The sequence below is a fragment of the Ictalurus punctatus genome, chromosome 17, assembly GCF_001660625.3.
Source record: "Ictalurus punctatus breed USDA103 chromosome 17, Coco_2.0, whole genome shotgun sequence".
NCBI classification, from domain to species: Eukaryota; Metazoa; Chordata; class Actinopteri; order Siluriformes; family Ictaluridae; genus Ictalurus; species Ictalurus punctatus.
In genome coordinates this window covers 22,523,946-22,545,536 of record NC_030432.2, presented here as the reverse complement: position 1 = coordinate 22,545,536, position 21,591 = coordinate 22,523,946, and the positions used below count along the sequence as shown (strand labels likewise).

The 21,591-nt window shown below is 42.0% G+C and overlaps 1 protein-coding gene across 7 annotated transcripts in view; it reads right to left on the bottom strand.

Moving 5' to 3' along the window:
- nrip1a (nuclear receptor interacting protein 1a) overlaps window positions 1-21,591 on the bottom strand; it is a 51,711-nt gene that overhangs the window by 22,718 nt on the left and 7,402 nt on the right. For 2 of the 7 annotated variants that reach the window (XM_053687298.1, XM_053687299.1), the window contains exon 2: window positions 17,822-17,985. The exons of 3 other annotated variants lie outside the window; for them this stretch is intronic. The gene's annotated coding sequence lies outside the window, so the exon portion shown is untranslated. 2 more of the 7 variants (XM_047161222.2, XM_047161221.2) reach the window with 2 other exon arrangements.

The window sequence follows — 21,591 nt, the reverse complement described above, 5'->3', positions numbered from 1 at the left end:
CTATAGAAAGTTCTTAAAAGATTGCTAACGCATAGCATTCTAACAACTTCATCAAAATGTGACTTTCCCTGTGTGAGGAAATCCCACCTAGCTAGCTACCTAGCGAGGTTTTTGTCATTTTTAATCAGTTTTACCGTCCTCTTCACAGTGCGTTGAGACGATATAGACACACGTCCGATTTCCAGGTTGATTCATAACATTTCCAGTTGACTGGAACTTCTTAATTATTGCCCTGATGGTGGAAATGGACATTTTCAATGCTTGTACTATTTACTTATAGACACTTCCCATTGTGTGAAGCTCAACAACCATCACAGCTATATTCCTTCGTCTTACCCATTGTTATGAATGACTAAGGGAATTTGGCCTATGTGTTACCTCATATTTATACCCCTGTGAAACAACCCTGACGGTTAAACAAAGTCACCCAGGCGTACTAAATAAAATATAAAACATCAACGGGAATATACATCGAATATATCTTTCTCATATGAATTCATAGGGGTGCCAATAATTGCTCCACACCTATATTTAACAAAGATATTTTTATTTATTTATTTATTTTTCGGATTAACCTGTTTCGTGTTTGCGATTGTTTGATATCCATGAGAGCAGAGTATTTTTGTGAACTGTTTGCACAAAAGATCAAAAGGTTCAACCATAAAGACACTTTTCCCCAGCCTTCTTTGCTCATATTCACCAAGGGTGCCAATATTAGTGGAAGGCGCTGTATACAATATGAACAACCTAATCAAATAAACCTGGAGTAAATGCACTTTAAACAGACGAAATACTGCTTATAAGTGTTTGAGCACTTTTAGCTATGACTCCACGCTAACTCAACACGTAATAATAATAATAATAAATGCCTGTGGGGAAGCCGCCAGGGAACAGCATGTCTCAGGGTGTCTGCAAATAGGGGAGATGAGAAGGACCGGCTGAGCAAATGAGGCCCTGGCAGCTCTCATCGAGTGCAGCGTGAACTCACTTCTGCCCAGTGCATGAGACGACTTTCACAGCAACCCCATCCTCCCTGTTCTGTCCCTTCCCCCACATACAAACACACACACACGCGCACAACCACATAGCTAGCTTCTCTCCTCTCACATACACTCGACATCTCATTCTCTCTTTCCGGCAGCTGAATGTCAGGGGGTGAGCGTGCGTGACCTTGAGTGGCGTCAGAGGCACGGTGAGGGTCACGTTGCCTGCAGCCGCCCTTCAACAACATCAGCGAGACAAAAAAAATCTCCACAGTGGCTTGATGCATATCTCAAATATCCTGCCTTTCTCCAGTGGCCGTGTGGATGATCAGCATGGGGAGAGAACATTTCATCCACCTTTGCACCTTTAACCTTACGCCTTGACCGCTGGATGAAAATACAATATGTATTTCTATACACCGGACTTGTTCGGCGAGCATATCTAACGGTCCAGTTACATCAAATTCCTTTGCATGGACAAAATAGCATCGGTATCATAAATATAAATTATGTCGCGATACGCGTTTCTGATATACTGATACACTATTCATTTTTATTAATACGGCCGCTAATTCATGAGCAAACCAAACCTAAATATCCTCATACACATACATCGTGTCGCAAATGATTTAATAATGTAGTATTTATTTGGCCTAGAGACTTCTGCAAAGAGAACCATATATTCTGTCAAGTTCTGTTGGAGTTTTATGGCTTAACGTCCCGGTGAAGTCTGTTGAAACGCGCAGCGTTATTCGCAGTGTTGACGTAATTTCCGCTGAAACAGGAAGTCAGGGTGGGACGTATCGAGTGGCTCTTCCTCCTTTTTAAATATCCAATAGTGGTCACTATCACCCAGTGGTGTTTAGCTTACCTCACATCCAGAACTGGTATATGCGGGACACTTCCGATACTAGAGAGCGTTTGATTGGACAGGAAATGAGATGAGAAGCTGAAGTGCAGGATGATGTCATCAAAATCGTCGATCCGTATCGTCGGTAGAGCGAGACCGCGCACTCTGAATGCATATATCTTCTAAATGCGAATTTCGTCATTGTTTTGGAGCGCACTAGCTTACAGATAGATAACCTTAAGGCTGATATGTTCCCGTTAAAAGCCGCAAAACTTCTTGTTTCCGATTTCACGAATTTGTAACATTGTATCTTTCTTTCTTTCGTGTTTTTTATTCACGTACGTATTCCATCTGACACTTGAAACGGTAATAATCATGGAAAAAACATATATAAAACGCTCCATCTATTTGAATTAGGGGCATTCTTATTGACTGTTTAACCTAAATATTAAAAAAAAAATATCGGAGGTTTAATCGTTAATCATATTAGTTCATGGCTAAAGGAAGACGTGATGTTTCTCACGGCCACGTCACGTTCCCACCTTCGACTAGCGTCACGGTCTCTGAATAGATCAGATCAGATACAACGATGTTAAATTTGCCATAGAGAGAATAAATATACATTCTCTGTACGCTGGTCTTGAACATTCTGCTTTCATTATGCTGCTGGTTCGTTAATCAGACCCGAGAGGGTGAATAAAATTTTTTAAAAAATGAAAAATCCATAAAAATCTATTAAAAGCCCTGTAGCTAATCTCCGGTCAGATCAGCTGCCTTTACTGTACATGTGACTGGATCAAGCACGACAGTACACAAGACTACTACAGTACACAAGAATCATGTTTAGTATCGTCGTTGAACTACAGCCATGTTTTGTTTCCGTACGCTTCTACGGCGTTTTCGTTCAGTCCGCTGAAATACTCTGCAGGTCCGTATCTGGTCCACGGTCCACTTCTCGTATATTCTTGCGTGTCGGCTCAGAGCCACTACAAGACCCAGCCAAGGCCCGGATTATTATGTACAGTATTACATTAGCACTTCGTGCAGTGACACCCAAGACGTGCAGCTTATTCCGAGAGCTGCCCGATACAAACAGAACATTTGTGACGCCAACGATGACAGGTTCTGGGAGGCGCAAGCCCCCTTCCAAGGAAATAGAGCTGGCCGTGCTGGCGCATGAAACTTTATACCGTGCAAAACGATGGCCATGCGTGTAGCCAGCTGTTCTTGTCCTGCACTTGAGGAGGCCGTGCTTCTGCCATAACGCCGACGCTTGCTCAGTTAACCTCCAGGAAATCACCACAGAGGGAATGGAATTTCGGTCGTGTATATCATCCTATTCTGGTATAGCCCCAGAACACGCTGCCAGATACCTTATCTGAAAGTACTATGGGTACAGGGTGGCCTGTGGCATAACAGATAAGTTTATAAACCTGGCATGGATGGGAGGGATGCCTGGACATGGTTTCCTTGACACAATATAAAAGGAAGGGTCACCTATTCATAGTATAAGGTGTGCCCTGGGTTTAAATATTTACTTCTTCTAAGAGAGGGCATGGTGGGAAAATAAAAGAACCATTCCTTTCTGATCCAGAAAAGCATTTGCTCAGCTCGTACGGCTAACAATTTAGCCGAAATATCTTTTCTGACGTGAGGGAATGACTGTTTAAAGCTGCTATAAGTCAACTATACGGTATAACAATAATCCGTCCGTTTGTCATACGGGACTATAAATGGCTAAAAAGTATCCCGTGTCCTCGTAATTGCCCTGGCTTCCTGTTTTTCCAGGATATGCTCCAGATCCTCCATGACCATGACCGTATAAAAACCAGCGAGAATCGTTCACATTAGGAAATTGTCGTGGTATAAGTGGAATAATTCTCTTCAAGTCATGCTGTTATAGGAAAACAATCAACATCGGGGTTGTACGAGTAACTCGAGCCGCGTCACACCACCCCATCGTTGATTATTTTCCTCCGACGGCATGATCGTTACATGAACGAGGATGGAACGGAAAGCACTAATGAGGGTGATCCATCAGCCAAATGATATCAGGTGCCATGAAGTCATTTTACATGAAATTCATTATTACGGCGTGTTCGGAACTTCATCACCTGTAATATTTAGCTATCAACTTCCATTACCATTAAATGAATAATTTGGAGGGGAAAAAAAAGGGATATTTACTGTAAATCAGAACATCATTAATGTAATGTATCTTGGTAATATACCATGGGGTTTATGGAAAGGACGTGTTAAGTCACTGGGAATCCAAGATCCATGATTTTCCGCATGACTGTAATTGTTCGAAACATTTAACTGTACTACAGAAGAAACTCCGCACTCTTTCGGAAGTTAGCTACCGTAGATATATGGATCCGGAGGAAAAATAGGTCGCTTCCTTTTAACCCGACATCAGAAAAGTTCCAGTTTTATCTTCAGCTTTAAAAAAAAGACCACCTTCATTAACCCCAGCCGAGAGAGATCACACACTCGTGTAGCTGTGTGTTTTCGAGCCCTTATCAGCCGGCGTGAATGTTAAACTAGCAGATCTTAATTAAATAGCGCTTCTAGCCAAAGGCAAGTCTGCCTAGTGCTCATTACACCAACCTCACGGCCGGCTTTTCCACAATCAGCACGGAGCTCACTTGAGCAACGAATGGCAAAGGACTGTTTTTAATGCATGGACATTTTCAATCTTCAGTTGTGTGGTACACAGTAGCTAAAGCAAATCGTTGGCGATCGAGTGAAACAGTGACTAGTCACACGGACGGCGGTAATCTCATTATTGACCTTATTCTGAATAGGACAATATTCTGATTAAGGTGTTTACATGAGTCGCTTTTAGAACGCTCCTTTCCTGTACCCGTTTTACGTGTTATAGAACATAGACGGATTAACGCCACACGTCATTACGTCACCGCGCCACGCCATCCCTCCAGAATCTCACGTATCGGCATACAGTCGGTCTTCGTTATGGAACCGTATACAGTTTTGGGTGTTTTTATTTTTTAATTCTACGAACGCTTCAAGTGCGGTTAATTATTCGTCGTGCTGTACGTGCTGACAGACGACCGCTTGAAGCCGTGGGCCGCGTCCCAAACCGCGTACTCGCCTACCGTATAGTAGCCGAAGCACATGTATTTCGCCTACTATATAGTAGGTAAGTACGCGGTTTGGGACGCAGCCGTGCTCTCTCGTTTGCCGTAAAAATGGTTGGACACTGCGCGTGTGTGTGTAGGTGTCCTGTCGCTCTTAACTATTAACGTTTTGCGTTAATAAACCAAGTGGCTACTGAGGGAACGCCTGTTTATAGCCGCTACAACGTAAGTGAGAACTTGCATTCCCGCTTCAAACGGATAAAACAAAGTGTTTCATTCTTTAACAAACGTACATTTTGTTCAGGACGTGCTGTTGTCGGAAACTAATACATGTTTCCACTATGAAGCGGTGACGGTATCTCCGCTTTGTATCGGTCTGCACCACATCGTGCCGATGTATAGGATTATTTCCCTATGAACGCAATTCAAATCCGTAATCGAGCACAATTAAGACGCAAATCTCCCCGTTGTCTTAGAAGATTGGTTGGCGTATCGCTAAATCGTTTCACTTTCGGATTCCGCCTCTGTAAACACTTATGTAGCACTCGTGTGTTCTTAAACACGGAGCATCGCCACAGCCGGACAGAGCGCCAATATAAACAGACGGTATAAAAATAGTCGTTTTGCGAGCTGGAAAATGTCGTTGTGTTGGACCGTGACGTGTCTTCTCCGTCTCTCGCATACCTCCCTGCGTGCAAACTGCCAGTCTAACCCTGGCCTGACCTTCAGCACAGAGAGGCAAACAAGTCTGACCCGCTGCTAAACTTCCCTCGGCTGGATGATAAGCGGCTGTTTAATTATATTCATCTACATGGATCTGACATTGTTCCAGGATGAAGTCAGAGTTCTGCAAGGTTACCGAGTGCTGAAAGTGGATGGGAATTTTAAACGCCGCACGCTGCAGCACTTTGCAGCCAGCGACTATATTTTCTGCTTTGTTCCACGAGCCACAGAGGGCAAGCATCACTATTTGGTAGAGGGCAAACATGGGGTACATACTGTACGTTGGGACTTTCACAGAGAAATCTCTATAAATTTGGTGCACGTCACACATCCAAACGCAACGATACGACACGGGACGTTACCTGAACTTGACGTATTGGACCTTACAGTCTTCGTATTTAAAGCATGGGATTCGTTCATCAAGTATGATTGAATGAACTCTTTAATACAGTGATATGCGTTAGTATATAGAAGAAAAATACTACAGCGCAGCAGCTGGGTTTTATGTAATAACACACAGCGAGCCATGCTGTAAAAGTCCTGAAGACCGAGGTTCCCATGGTGGAAAACTGACTGTTACAAATCTCTGATACTGGAGACTCCTTCCGTAAATGTTACATAAACATCTCCTAACAGAAAAGTCCCCATTTCAACAACGATACGTTTTTTCTTTGTTAAATAACAACACTTGTTTTTCCGTTTGTTATTAGGTTCCGGCTGCATCCGAATAGCCCTAGTACCCTACTACGCGCTTAGCGAAAAGCAGTACGAAAAGGAAGTAGTATGTCCGAATTCTCGGTATTCATAAAACAATAGGCGGTGCTTCCGCCGAGACTCTGCAGTAGGGAACCAAGTGACACTGCGCTATCCCATAATGCAACGGGACTAGCACGGAACAGCTGTCAGAATCAAAAGTGGCGGGAGGAAGCGCGTCGGCTCTTTTTAAGTTGTAGGTCGCATGACGATGCCGACACGGCGGATGTAGTACGTCCGGGTCGCATTCATTCTACGCGCTTATACTGACCGGGACGTACTGGATCGACGCAGTAGGTCCCGCCATAGTATGCGAGCGATAACAGGAACTGTTCCACAACATTAAAAAGTCACCATGAATGGATTAACAAATTCAAAATTTGTAAAAAAAATCGTCGGCTCAGAAATCGCTGTAGTATAAGGGGAAGCAAACACTTTGGGATGTGCTGTTATAGCAAAACAATCAGCTTTGGGGTGGTAACAGTAACTCTGCATCATCCCGCCACCCCATGTTTGATTAGTTTCCCATAACACAGGCCGTGTGGTAATCATATACACGTGCTTAAGAGGAAACAGGTCATACTGCCCCCTTTATCAATTGAAATTGGAGCGCATCGGGAGCTTCATGTATGCGGAGGATACTGAAGTGTTCCTGACAGCAGCCTTTCCCATAACTCACACACAGGTCAATTCTCTCTGTTAGATAGGTTTACATGTGTGTGCACCCTGGGGAAAGAGTGAGCAGGGCGCCTATAAAATATCCTTAATGGCTGCACTCGGTGCTCCTCCAGTCCTCATCACATTTACAGGCAACCTGGATGTTTTATCACCTTCATCTCTCCTTGTTAGCTCTGCCTCGCCCACACAGCTCAGGTGGACGTATCGACACCGGCGCTAATTAGATCATTGCCCTTATTTATGGCATTCAAATGTTTTCAGGTCAGCTCTAATCTCATCCTAATCAGTAAGGTCAACCCACGAAAACGTGCAGAGAGATTTAGAAGAAGCAAAAAAAAAAGAAAGAAAAAAGGCCAGCTCCATCGGTCTGGCTAAGGGTGTCAGGCGCTAACTGCTAAATAGCGTTATATAAGCAGCACAATGGCACAGAAAAAGGGTTCACTGTGGCTTTAGTGAACCGTATTTGAAATGGTGTCACTGCATCAGAGATGAGATTTACATCAGCACACGCAGGGTAACGAGCTAGCTTATGGCTGATAATATCAATGAGGTCACGTCACACTATAGTCACCATGTTTTTTCAACCTCTTGAACCAAAGACTGCCGAACGTATCCGGACGAGATCTGTACGGTTCTGGACGAGTTCCTGTTTTGACTTCCCATCACACTGCAGGAACCGTGACTGTCATGTTAGCAAAACAACAAAATAGAAAAGCAGAAGTGACGCAAACCGCAGTTAGCTCATATTAGCACGCGGCGACATTACAAAACAGCTAACATTGTGTATGAAGGTGGTTAAAACTGAAGAGACGGTGTTGACCTTTCGCATGGATAATTCCAATTATATCAATGACCATTTGGCTAACGTCGAGCGCTAAACTGACATTTCCAATTAAAAACTTCTAGATAAAAATTCAAAGACTGTTGCATATTTATTCAGATGTTGCTCTCGACCAATGATCACGACATGGAACTCTGCATGCTAAACTAGCTAGCTACATCCACTAATGTTAGCGATGAACAAATTGTTATTGTAAAAGTTATTATGGAATGTTCTGGTCGGTTTGCCTGAGTTAAATAAACTGCTAAGGATATGATAACGGAAATCGACACGCTGATACTAAAATCCTATTCATGTATGTGAGAAATGTGAGCAGGTTTACTCGCAGCTAGCGAACAGGATAGTTCAGTTAGCCAGTGTTAGTGATGAACTCGTTAGTTTTGTTGTGGTATATTTGACAGATTTGGCTAATCTAGTAATATGACACTGCGACTTGAGTCTCAAAAACTAAAATCCCAATAATGTCGAGGAGAAATACGAGCTAGTTTGCTAGCAGTTAACTAACAGGATCACATTTTATATAACATCCCTGCTGAAAAAACAACAACAGAAACCCTCACAGAATACGTAATGGCTTTAATGGTCCATCCATCTTCTATACGGCTTTATCCTTTTCAGGGTCACGGGGAACCTGGAGCCTATCCCAGGGAGCATGGGGCACAAGGCGGGGTACACCTTGGACAGGGTGCCAATCCATCGCAGGGCACAATCACACACACACTCACACACCCATTCATACGCTACGGACACTTTGGACACGCCAATCAGCCTACCATGCATGTGTTTGGACTGGGGGAGGAAACCGGAGTACCCGGAGGAAACCCCCGCAGCACGGGGAGAACACGCAAACTCCACACGCACAGGGCCATGGTGGGAATCGAACCCCCGAACGTGGAAGTGTGAGGCCAACGTGCTAACCACTAACCCACCATGCGCTAATGGTTATAATGGGAACTGTATTGGGTTTAATGGAAACGGTAATGTTGTGGTAACTGTGAGTCACTAACGGTAATCTATTGCCTTCTATTGGTGGCATGTTATGTCTAGTGGATACCATTAAGGACCAGTAATGGTAATGGTTTTAATGGTTAGCTGATGGTTTGTAATGGTATTTGCTGGGGAACATATTTACAAGGAGTTTTTTTTTTTCTTTCATTTTTACTCCTATGACTTTTTTGACTCTCCATTTGTGTGAAAACACAAATCTATAGTGAAATGTTCTAGAACGTCACCTCTTAGCTAAAATACGTACGATTTAGTTAGAGCTTGTTGGCTAAATAATTAAAAAAATAAATAAATAAAGCTAGTGAAGAGGTTCTGGACATTCTCTGAAGTTTGTGTTGAACAATCAGCAATGTTAGAACATCCAGCACCAATCCTGTAGCTCACAGACTGCAGTAAAGTGCCTGCTCTGGAACTTATTATTATTTCCGATATCCGATTAGGAAAATGAACCCGTCAACATGGATTCCCTATTGGAGAGTCATGAAAGGGGTTCGACATGGCGGCTTACGCCAATCATCTGTCAATAGGGCATCACGACTCTAATATTAAACGAGATTATAGCAGTGTTAGTTTCAGGGCAATCAATATTTATCGTCTCAAAATAGAAAGCTCATGGAGGTGTCCATGTTTTCCCCCACTTTTCAGCTGGAACGCCAACATCCGAGTAAAACTCAACAGGATATCAGACCCGGTTTCTCCAATGCCAAGATCCCGAGTTCCTAACAATTCTCCTGAGTTTCCGTGAACATCCGCGTGTCGAAAATGTAGCGAAAGTTCCTGAAAAAGTTCCTGAAAAGATTTCCATGGTGCCTCATTTAAAATCTCCTCAGCTTGACTTTGACATGTTGGATTGAGATAAACTTGTCTCTGAGGCTGGTGGGAGATACAGCCACTCGAATACAAGGTGACAGCTTCATCACGTCTCATATCTTATGCAACACACACTTTGTCAGGGAAAACATGTTTGGCGAAAAGCCATCAGTCATCACTTTATCTAAAAGAAGAAAAGCTATTACAATCTGACTCCTACAAAGAGACACCTACTAACATATCAAACGCACGCGATTCGTTATGCTATCAGCAAGATCTAGCGATCAAACAAGTGCCAGATTTTTTTTTTTTTATGCACCTTTAGCCCAGATAATTTTAACCGAGCGTAGCAGTTCTGGCTCTGTGCTCGCTCTACTTCCATTATGCTGATGCCTCAAATGAGCGCAGCAACTCTGCACAAAGCTCACTAAGCCTACGCCAGGCAAAGAGACCTAAATCTGAGCAAACACTTGTGTGAAACCTTTTGACTTTTTTTCCATGTTGGTATTGAGATGGAAAGCTTTTAGTGGGATGTTTAGAGTTGTAGTTTACACAAGGTACTAAGAGAGTGATTAATTAATGAATCACCTATGATTCATTTAAACCGCAAAACACTTTCCAAATACATATCTATTTACTGCTAGTCTACAATTTCATTTCTGGCCACTTGTTAAACCGGTGGTTCTCAAAGTAGGATCCGTGAAACATAGCCATAGAGTCTACGGTTAAAAAAGAAATGCTTACAGTTTTGGAAATTCCAGGCTAGCGTGAGCAAAGAAATGTTTATTATTAAGTTCCTACGTTGGCAGAAGAGTTCGTATTAAACGGTACTTTTCCTTGCTGATAGGGTGATACCTTCAAGGTTATGTCTTTTGTATCTTTCGCTTGAAAACATATTTAAGATACGGAAACGGACCATAATAGTACGAGTGCCAAACGCTCGAGGGTACCACCCCAGGAAAAAGGAAACGTGCACTTTAGGGGGGGTTTTTTTTCTCTCCAAATTTAGTACTCAAACGTGAGAATTCAAAAAGCAAAGTGTGGCAAAGTGTATTTTCAAGAATGATATGAGACCGGATTCCTCCAGTAGAAATGCACCCATAGCTCTTAAGTTACTAAAATCGGTGCTGGGTTTCTGAATATATTCCTGTGCTGAAAACATATGTAAAGTTCATAGGTTCCTGAAAAAGTTCCTGTTTTCTGAGATTATTCCTGTGCTGAAAATGTCCCTAAAGTTTGTAAGTTTCTTACAAACACAAACACACATGGGACAATTCATCGCAGGACACAATCGCACACACATTCACACACTATAGACAATTTGGAAATGCCAATCAGCCTACAGTGCAAGTCTTTAGACTGGGGGAGGAAATCAAAGGAAACCCCCCGAAGCACGGGGAGAACATGCAAATTGTGTGCACACAGGGCAGAGGCGGGATTTGAACCCCCAACCCGGGGGGGGGGGGGGTGAATCAAATGTGCTAACCACTAAGCCACCATGCCTTCCACCGAAAGTTCATAAGTTACTAAAATAGTTCCTGGGCTTCTGAGAATATATTTGTGTTCAGAACATACCTAAAGTTTGTAAGACACTGAAAAAAAAGTTCCTGAGCTTCTAAGATTATTCCAGTGCTGAGAATGTACTTCAACTTAGTAACATAAGTCCCTGAAAAAGTTCCGGAGTTTCGGAAAATATTCTTGCAGTGAAAAGGTACCTAAAGTTTCTAAGTTCCTGAAAAAGTTCCTGAGTTTCGGAAAATATTCTTGCAGTGAAAAGGTACCTAAAGTTTCTAAGTTCCTGTAAAAGTTCCTGAGTTGCTGAAAATATTCTTGCAGTGAAAAGGTACCTAAAGTTTCTAAGTTCCTGAAAAAGTTCCTGAGTTTCGGAAAATATTCTTGCAGTGAAAAGGTATCTAAAGTTTCTGTTCCTGAAAAAGTTCCTGAGTTGCTGAAAATATTCTTGCAGTGAAAAGGTACCTAAAGTTTCTAAGTTCCTGTAAAAGTTCCTGAGTTTCGGAAAATATTCTTGCAGTGAAAAGGTACATAAGTTTCTAAGTTCCTGAAAAAGTTCCTGAGTTTCGGAAAATATTCTTGCAGTGAAAAGGTACCTAAAGTTTCTAAGTTCCTGAAAAAGTTCCTGAGTTTCTGAAAATATTCTTGCAGTGAAAAGGTACCTAAAGTTTCTAAGTTCCTGTAAAAGTTCCTGAGTTTCGGAAAATATTCTTGCAGTGAAAAGGTACCTAAAGTTTCTAAGTTCCTGAAAAAGTTCCTGAGTTGCTGAAAATATTCTTGCAGTGAAAAGGTATCTAAAGTTTCTAAGTTCCTGAAAAAGTTCCTGAGTTGCTGAAAATATTCTTGCAGTGAAAAGGTATCTAAAGTTTCTAAGTTCCTGAAAAAGTTCCTGAGTTGCTGAAAATATTCTTGCAGTGAAAAAGTACCTAAAGTTTGTAAGCTCCTGAATGGTTCTTCGACTTTGGCGGATAATCCTACACTTGAAAATGTATGTAAAGTATTTCTTGGTGTTCGGAGAGTATTCCTGCGCTGAAATCATTCATAAAGTTTGTACGTTCCTGAAAAAGAATATTCCCGCAATGAAAGTGCACCTGAACTTACTGACAAAACATCCATGCGTTTCTGAGCTTCTTCCTGTGTGGAAAGCTTTCCTAAAATTAAATAGCTAAAACATCTCCTGGGTTTTTGAGAATATCCCTTCAGTGAAAATGAACCTAAAGTTTGAAAGTTACTGAAATAGTTCCTGGTTTTCTGAGATTATTCCTGTGCTGAAAACGTGCCTAACGTTTGTACGTTTCTGGAAGAAGTTCCCAGGTTTCTGAGATTATTTCTGCAGTGAAAACGTACCTAAAGTTTGTAAGTTTCTGGGTTCAGCCTATAAATAATAGCAGCATGGATCTAGTGTGTTCTGCTGGTGGAGAATTCAGGAATAAAAAGCTCTAATAGTAAATAATAAATGCCCAAGATATTACCTTACACGTTTAAATATCGAGCCTAATATTCGAATCGTCGGACGATGCTCATAACCCAGAATCCATGAAATTTATTTCACAGTTAAAGAGTGCTTGACTGCAAAAAGTTTGACAGCCACCGCTCTAAATGACCTTGTCGTCATTATTATCCCGAATCTCTCTCAGACTTTCTGGTCATGGAAAAAAAAACAGTACTAAACCCTGCTTGACCTTGACTCCTCCAGTGGAAAACAACCTTGAACTATTGTCAACACCTGACAAAGGCACAGAGGTCTTTATCTTCTCAACAAAGTGATCAAGATCAAGTTTCAAGCTCCATTATTTTGGATGGCCACTAAAAATACATGAGCGAACAGAGCTGTCCCAGAGAGATCTGCTCGGTGATTATCTCAGGTTGAGGAACATATTTTGAGGCTTGTATTTCTGTATTTAACCCTTCATGGCCTGGACACTGCCTGCTTTTCCATACTGAAATGTCACACAGACTTCACGTTATGTTACATGTAGACGTTTCACATTTAGTGCAACCCCCATACCCCCCCCCCGGCCCCCCGACGAATAAAATGAAGGCATTTCCATGTGAGATTTTTAAAAAAAAATTCTTTTCTTACTTTACTTTCACACGATACGCTTCATTTCCAAAGTTCATCTTTCACATGTACTGCATGCGTTTTTATTTTTCAGTTATTGCCACGTGATTTATTTGCAGCGTGCGCGCTTTTTTGTCCCCCCCCCCCCCCCCCCACGCATGATTCATTTATCTTCTTCGCAAATGTCATTTTCCACGTACTCACGTTTTGCTCACGATGCCACGCGTTGAACTGTAATTTCGGATCCTGACATGTTCGAGCGCGCTTTCTCGGGAATGTCAGGTGTAAAAACCGTATAATCACGTGCGAAATGTATGTGACTTGCTCGGTAGAGTTTTACACGGGATGTCGAAATCCCAGATCTTTCATCGAATGGTTAAACAGTGGCATTCATTTGTCAAATCCGAAGCGCCAATGAGAGCAATAAACCAAACCAAAACAAGGGATTACAACAGGCTCCATGACCATCACTTCTCTCAGAGGGCACGCATTAGCATATGAAAGTGTCACGCTCACGGCACAGGATTGCGATATTTACTCAGCTGTCTTTGCTGCTTCTGTCCTCCCTACACTACAGATTCCTTCCACACATGCAGGGCAAACACACAGCGCTGAAACAATGTCCTATGACCTGTACTGTAAAAAATGTCTCCCCTGGGTTGCAGCATGAACTCTACAATGGTGTGACGGTGGCCGCCGTTGCTCGGCAACAGATCAGCCGGGTCTCTTATGATACAGTAATTCAGCGAGCAACACTCTCGAGTGCTCACACGTTTATACTGAAATAGCTCTTGACAATGAACTGACTTCACCTGTTCCAAACATCTGTGGATCTTCTCAGGAAGCTCTCTCTGAGAAGCCAGTGTTCATTTTCAACCAGGTGCGCGTGTGGTTTTCTTTCAAATCCTTTCTTAACCGCGTTTGTGCGATGACGCGGTAAAAAACCGGCTCAGAAGACTGACAATGTTGTTACCACTGAAATCTGCCTCGTGTTCAATTGTACTAGCTACCTAGCGAGTACAAATTCCAAAGAGCAAAGGCAATGAGGTTGGCTTTCATGCAGCTGAAGTTGTAAGAAAGGATACACTAACCTTAACGCTAACCCGCAACCCTCACCTTCACGTGAACCTTCGTACCTTTTAATACAAGTCGAGCCATGTAAACGGTTGCAAATTTGCGAGACAACGTTGCTATAAAGATTAGCTTTATTTCTCCACGTTTAGTCTAACTACAGTAAGAAAGAGTCTGCTTTGGTCTGACGCTTTTGCAACATGACAGGATTTGGAATATCGTTCGTTTTATTATGTTAAAGTGGAACTCGGACATTTGATACCAGTAGATTCCCTAAAATCTAGCAAAGTCAACCCAGCAACTCAACTGTCTAAAAAGTTAAGTAATTTAACATGTCTAACGTAACTAAATCAGTTTTCTAAAAAAAAAAATAAAAAAAAAAAATGTTTTACTCAAGTGTCTAAATATGTCTAACTCAAGTAAGTCAAGTTGCCTAAAATGTTTAACTCAAGTGACTTGAATTTCTTACAATGTCTAAATCGGTAACTGAAGTTAAAATGTCTAACTCGAGTAAGTCACGTTTCTTAAAATGTTTCACTCGAGTGATTGAAGTTTCCTAAAACATCCCAACTCGAGTAGCTGAGGTTAACATGTCTAACTCAACTAACTCGGGTTTCTAAAAAAAATTATCTAACTCAATTAGCAAGTTTCTTAAAATGTATAAATCAAGTGACTGAAGTTGCCTAAAATGTCTAACTCAACTGGGATTTCTAAATTTCTATGTCAGGTTGCCTAAAATGTCCAACTCAAGTAACTCAAGTTTTCTAATAAAAGAAAGAAAGAAAGAAAAGGGAAAAAGTGTAACTCAAATAACTCAAATTTCTTAAAATGCCCAACTCAAGTAACTCAAGTTTTCTAATAAAAAAAAATAAAGAAAAGCAAAAAAGTGTAACTCAAATTTCTTAAAATGTTCAACTCAAGTAACTCAAGTTTTCTAATAAAAAAAAGAAAGAAAGAAAAGGAAAAAAGTGTAACTCAAATAACTCAAATTTCTCGAAATGTCCAACTCAAGTATGTCAAGTTGCCTAAAATTGTTTAACTTAACTGAGATTTCTAAAAAGTTGAACTCAAGTAACTCCTAACTGCATATCCTACACAGGGTCACAGGGGAGTCTGGAGCCTATCCCAGGGAACTCCATGTAGAAGGCAGGGGACATGGTGCCAGTCCATCACAGGACACAATTGCACACCGCACAGACAATCTGGAAATGCCAATCAGACTATACCACATGTCTTTGGAATGGGGGGGAGGAAACCAGAGTATTCCGAGGAAACCCCCAAGCCATGATGAGAACATGCAAGCTCTGAGCATACAGGGTGGAGGCAGGATTCAAACTCTCAACCCTGGGCGTGTGAAGCAAACCTGCTAACCATTAAACCGACATGCCATAAGCCATCCAATTGTTACCAAACGATGCCATTCTGCACTGTCTAGGAGTTCCGTAAAGGACCTTATATTGGATCAGCACTAATGGCTTTGATCATATGAGTTGCATAGTAGTGGTTTCTAATTGGCATGCTAGAAACACATGAGCCCACATGTCCCGTCTACTCGGTGTTAGCCGACCTCATTCAATATGTGTGGCTTGTCAGTGAGTTCTCCCTCAAGTCCACAGACTTGAGTACCGTAATGAATTTGACCTTCAGCAGATTTAACCGGGTGAACAGGAACAGGTCCCAGAGGAGTGTTTTCCAAAGCTGAATTCATATGATCTTGTAATGCGAGGCGGTATGAGCTGGAATTAGAGTTTGATTCGTGCTGTGGAACCACAGAACTCTTGAACTGCCAAAGACTTGGGATATAAGTGGCGCTCAGAATCCTGGATTTAGATACAATACAATTCATGACACATGGATCTTGCATTACAGTATGTTATAGATTGCTGGTTAATAGATTTGGTTTAATTCACTCTAAAGGAAACACAAGTCTGTCAATTCAAACCGTGGTTTAGTTGGGGTTTATGAGCCACTAAGGAGTAAAACAGGTCGAGAATATTACTTCCTGTCTATTCAAACTTCGGAAACTCATATGTATATATATATATATATATATATATATATATATATATATATATAGGAAATGGTGGTATTTCACACCACAATCATACATGTATAGACATCAACGTCTGAAAGTATGAACAGCGTAGGTAGAACATGCAGTCATGCCCCTCCCCCCACCCCTCCCCCAATCCATGTCCTAACCTTGTTACATGTCAAGAGACGTTTCAACATGGCAGCAAATCCATAACTCTCTTCTTTCCCCACTTCAGTACATGCCAATGTTCTCTCTGTCACTCACCATACATCAATCCTTTCAGTCATTCATAAATTCAGGGGGAAAAAATGCCCTTTTAGTTAATTGCTGGGCAAATTTAATTTCTAAAAAAGCTCTTCAAAGAGCAAGAGGTAATGAAGTTGGGACGTGTACGCCGATCCCCTCAGCACCCCACCCTCTTCTCCTCACAGGGCCGAGTGTGAGTGTTGGACACTTACATTAGAGTCGGATGATTATGTAGGGTGAAGTGCTCCACAGCTCAGCTTATTGTAGCTGACACAATGCCCTTGTCTGAGCTACTCAAAGGACAACCGGTTAAGAAGTTTATGAAGGACAATCCCCCCTCCCCCACCATCATCACCCCACCCGTAACGAACAGAACGGCGCTGTGGCAGCCTTGGACTGGGAAATTCTCTGCTCGGCAGGGGACATACATCAATCCGTCAGAGTCCAACCATAGACAAGCCTGTAACCTTCAAACGTCTCAGCATCGGTGTAGAATGGCTAGCATTCAGAGTGAGCCACTTTTCTCTCTGGGCTTTGCTTAATATAACCGCCGGCTGGTTAAACTAAGATGCAGTTGAATAACCCTCCTAAGTCCAATTTAAGCGCAACCCCTACCGTGTCCTCTCAAGCCCTCAATTATGCTGAGCGTGCCACAGACTAACCTGCTGCAACACTTCTTCCCGTGGCCATTAGCAACACGCTGAAGAACAGGAACTCTGAGCATGGAAGGTTAAGATGGAAAAAAATGAGTCATATAAAAATTGTACAATGCACAATGCCAGCCTGGGAAATCCCTTTATACGATGAAATTGTGACTTTTTCTACTTATGTTCCCCTTTTGCATGCATATGAAGTAAAGTTCTTGCTACTAAGAAGCAGCAGGAGCATGACAGACATTTTTTTGACAGCTGGTATTTGATTAAAAAGTATATTAATGACGCTTATATCAATTTCACTATGGCACATAGCTAGCCAACAACTTGATTAAAGCCTGATGTTCACTGTGTGAGAAAATCACACTTAGCTAGCAAGGTTTTGGACTTTAGGAAGATCTTTAGGCGGACTGATTGTAACTAAATTGGCTCCGTTACACAACGTGACATTGCTTTAAGATAGTCTTGGCAAGGTTAAAGATAAAAAAACACATTTACATGTCATTTCGGTGAAATATATGTCGTTGTTGTTGTTGCTGCTGTCTTTTAAAATTGTGATGTCCATAGGCAGTGAAACCCAATTTTGCTCGAGACCCAATTTCGCCGACCCGACTTCCCCCGCAGCAACATCCGACTGGCTTTCCCAGACCGCCACACACATACTGTAAATAAAAAAAATCCTGTAAGTAAAAAACCAATGTATAGATGCCGACACACATCTATACATTTCTAGCTGGCTTAATAAACTTTGATGCATTTGCTGAGATATTATTTTATGTATTATTTATCATAAAAGGAGAAAGTACATCGTTCTGAAGTACGCACATGTAAATATTTTCACTGCAGTTGTATTTACCGTTAGACATTTTCCTCTAGCGAGCTTTTTATAATGTACTTTACGAAGATTTCATGATTCTAACATGGTCTACCAAACACTACGGTAAAGTATTCCAGTAAAATCTTAACACCACACTGATTTTACTACAGCGCTTTTATGTTAACTAGAATGATTCGATATTTAAACATGACTTTACCCTGGTTTTACTGGGGTCCTTATTTGAATTTGAACGGTGCTGCTACTTTTAAGGTTACGATAAGTTTGGAAGACATGCTTGGATGCAACAGGTCGCAATATATTACTCGTCAATCACGTGATACTCTGGTCTCAGGAGTCTAACGCGTGACATTTTTCCATTAAAATAAAATAACATATAATATATAATCTTAAAATACAAATTTTTTTTGCCCTTATCATGGTGCTGTGGATTGGTATTGGGTTGATGTTCTTGAAAAAAGTGAAATTATGGCCTTGCGCGATTATTATTGCAATGCTATTTTGTTCCAGTGTAACCAATAGAAGTGAAACAAATGACAAAAAGATGATGACTGTGCAACTTTAATATTATATATAATATAGGAAAAACTACGGTCCTACATCATAAAGTGAATATACTCTTATCAAAAATTTCTCCAAGTCCTTTTAAAATTTGGTGGGTTTTTTTTTTTTTCCTTTTAACTAGAGAAAGCTTTCTTAGCTTTCATGAAGTAGTTCTCCATGTAGAGGAAGTGACTTTCACACCTCCAAAATTCCCAACAACGCATTGTTCGAATATTCAGTGCTGTAGGTCAGGCGATTTACTATTTTTTTTCCTAGCCCACTCACGCCTACAAAGTAGAAAACTTTCCACCAGGACACTGTGAGACAGTATTTCAGTGGGTATATCACTAATATAATGTAAACACCACTTTAGCACAGCCACTCCTTTATTTCTTCTACTCCTTCTACCTTCTCCTTATTTTGGTGAAACATTAGAGTTTCGTTTCTGTATGTGGACACCTGACCATCACACCTATATGAGGTTCTTCCGCAAACCGTTCCCACAAAGTCGGAATCACACGATCGTATAGAACGTCTTCGTATCCTGCAGGATTAGTTTCTCTTCGCTGGAACTGCGAGGCGTAGACCTGCTCCAACGTGACGATGCTCCTGTGCACAGAGCGAGCTCCATGAAGACACGGTGTGTTAAGGTTGGAGCGGAAGAACTCGAATGTCCTGCACAGATCTCTGACCTCAACCCCGCTCAACACCTTTGGGATGAACTGGAACTGGAGCCTCTTCACCATCCCAACATCAGCGTCTGATCTCAACCTCACGAACGCTCTTGTAGCTGAATGAACACAAATCCACACAGCCACGCCCCAAAATCTAGCGGAAAGCCTTCCCAGAAGACTGGAGTGGTCATCTCAGGTTAATATATATATATATATATATATATATATATATATATATAAAGACCAATAAAGATGCTAGCTACACCCGAACATTTTTTTACGAGTGATGCTCATAGATGAAACGTTGGCCAATACTACACTTTATTACATTTGGGTTTCTGGGTAACCAAAACATAAGACTGGGCAGTGCGTCGGGGCTTTTACTATCACCAGTGGGCTAGCTAATAAACATATCCACCTACTGAATTCTGCCGTATGACACTGCTCCCAGTTCACACATTAACATTATACTCGCAGATACAGTACAATACGTACACAGATGCAGAAGTAATAAATTAATCAGACTCTGTACAAAAACAGCACTGTCTTTCGGATGAGACGTTAAACCGAGGACCTGACTCTCCGTGGTCATTACGAATCCCAGAACATGTCTCATGAAGAGTAGGGGTATAACCACGGTGTCCTGGTGAGAGTCCCCCATTTGCCCTTCTCCATCATGGCCCACTAATAATCCCTAACCCTGAACTGGCTACATCGCTCTCTCCTCTCCACTAGTATCTGGTGTGTGGTGGGAGTTCTGGCGCACTATGGCCGCCTTCGCATCATCCAGGTGGATGCTACACACTAGTGGTGGTTGAGGAGATCCCAAACCCCCCCCCCCCCCCCCATACTATGAGTGTCTAGAAAAGCGCTAGGCTATATCAATGTAACCGTAACTAACTAACTCAGACCTGTGATGACCACAGTAGCATTATCTCTCCGACAGATCTACCGTCGTAAACAGTTTTTTTTTTTTTTTTTTTTTGTACAGTGAGAAGAGCTAGCCATCAATCCCCCAGCCCCCCCTCCCCCCCTCTCCCTCCCCCTCTCCTACGGCGTCCTGACTTATTTATGATATATTTGAGTACACGAGGTACCGAAGTGTTTGTCCGAGCCATACTGAGCTCCGTCTTATCTCTTCCGACACCGTGTCGTTATAATGACGGGAAAACAAACTTTAAGTTATTTAGCGTGAGTACACAGTGCGCTCGTATAGCTGCTGAAGAGAACACAGGACGTACAGTGAGAACCTGCTCGCTCCTACTGATACTGTAAAGTGTGATGTAAGAACCTGTTGGTGCATGCCAGAAACACTCTGCTCCATGCCTCTGTGCTTGTTTTAACTCTTGTCTTTTGAATCGAAGAAGCCGAAGGAGATTTCATGCATGTGCGGTGCGGCGCCTCGCACAAGTGCCATAAATCGCATGCATAATACTAGTCCACTCTATAAAAATGTCACCGGTACACCCCGCTCGCCCTGGGCTGACATTTCTATTCTACAGATGGAAAAATCATTTCAGTGCGGCACTGCTGACAGATGAGCTGGCACCCAGAGACATGATTTAAGATCCTTCTTTTCCTTTTGCCCTCTACTTTTGCTTACGCCGTTAGTTTTAATACAGGACTTTTTTTTTTTTTTTTTTTTGCTTGCATTTGTTTCCTATTTTTTTTTTTCCCATTCTCTCCCTCCCCCTCAGCTCCTAGCCTCCTCCTCCTCCTCCTCTGCCTTCTTCTTCTCCTCCTCCTCCTCCTCTTCATAGCACGAGCCAATTTAAGAGCCACTGTAAATGTCTTCTCCTTAAAAGCTGCTGCAGAGCTAAGATCTTTTGCTGGCATGCTCTCGTCGAGCCGTGGCGTTTACAAGAGCACGTCCTGCCAGTCATTTATTTTCTTCTTCTTTTTTTTCTCCCCCCCCCCCCCCCCCTTCGAACAAGGCAGTGCTTGCGTGCGCACTTCGCCGCTTGATTTATCTGACCTCGATCTCACTACACATTGCTGCTGTTTCTTTCATCTACTTTTTTTTTTTTCTTCCAAAAACTATGAATAATGCAGCTCAATCTCCATTACGATCAATCAATTACGGTTCACGGAGGGACGCGATGACCTTACGTCCGGTAGACGAGTCTGTCATTATCTCCCGAACAATTAACCGCGTAACGCATGCATGCACAAGGAGGTTGCACATCCACACGAGTGTGTTCTTCTCCTGTCCTTAT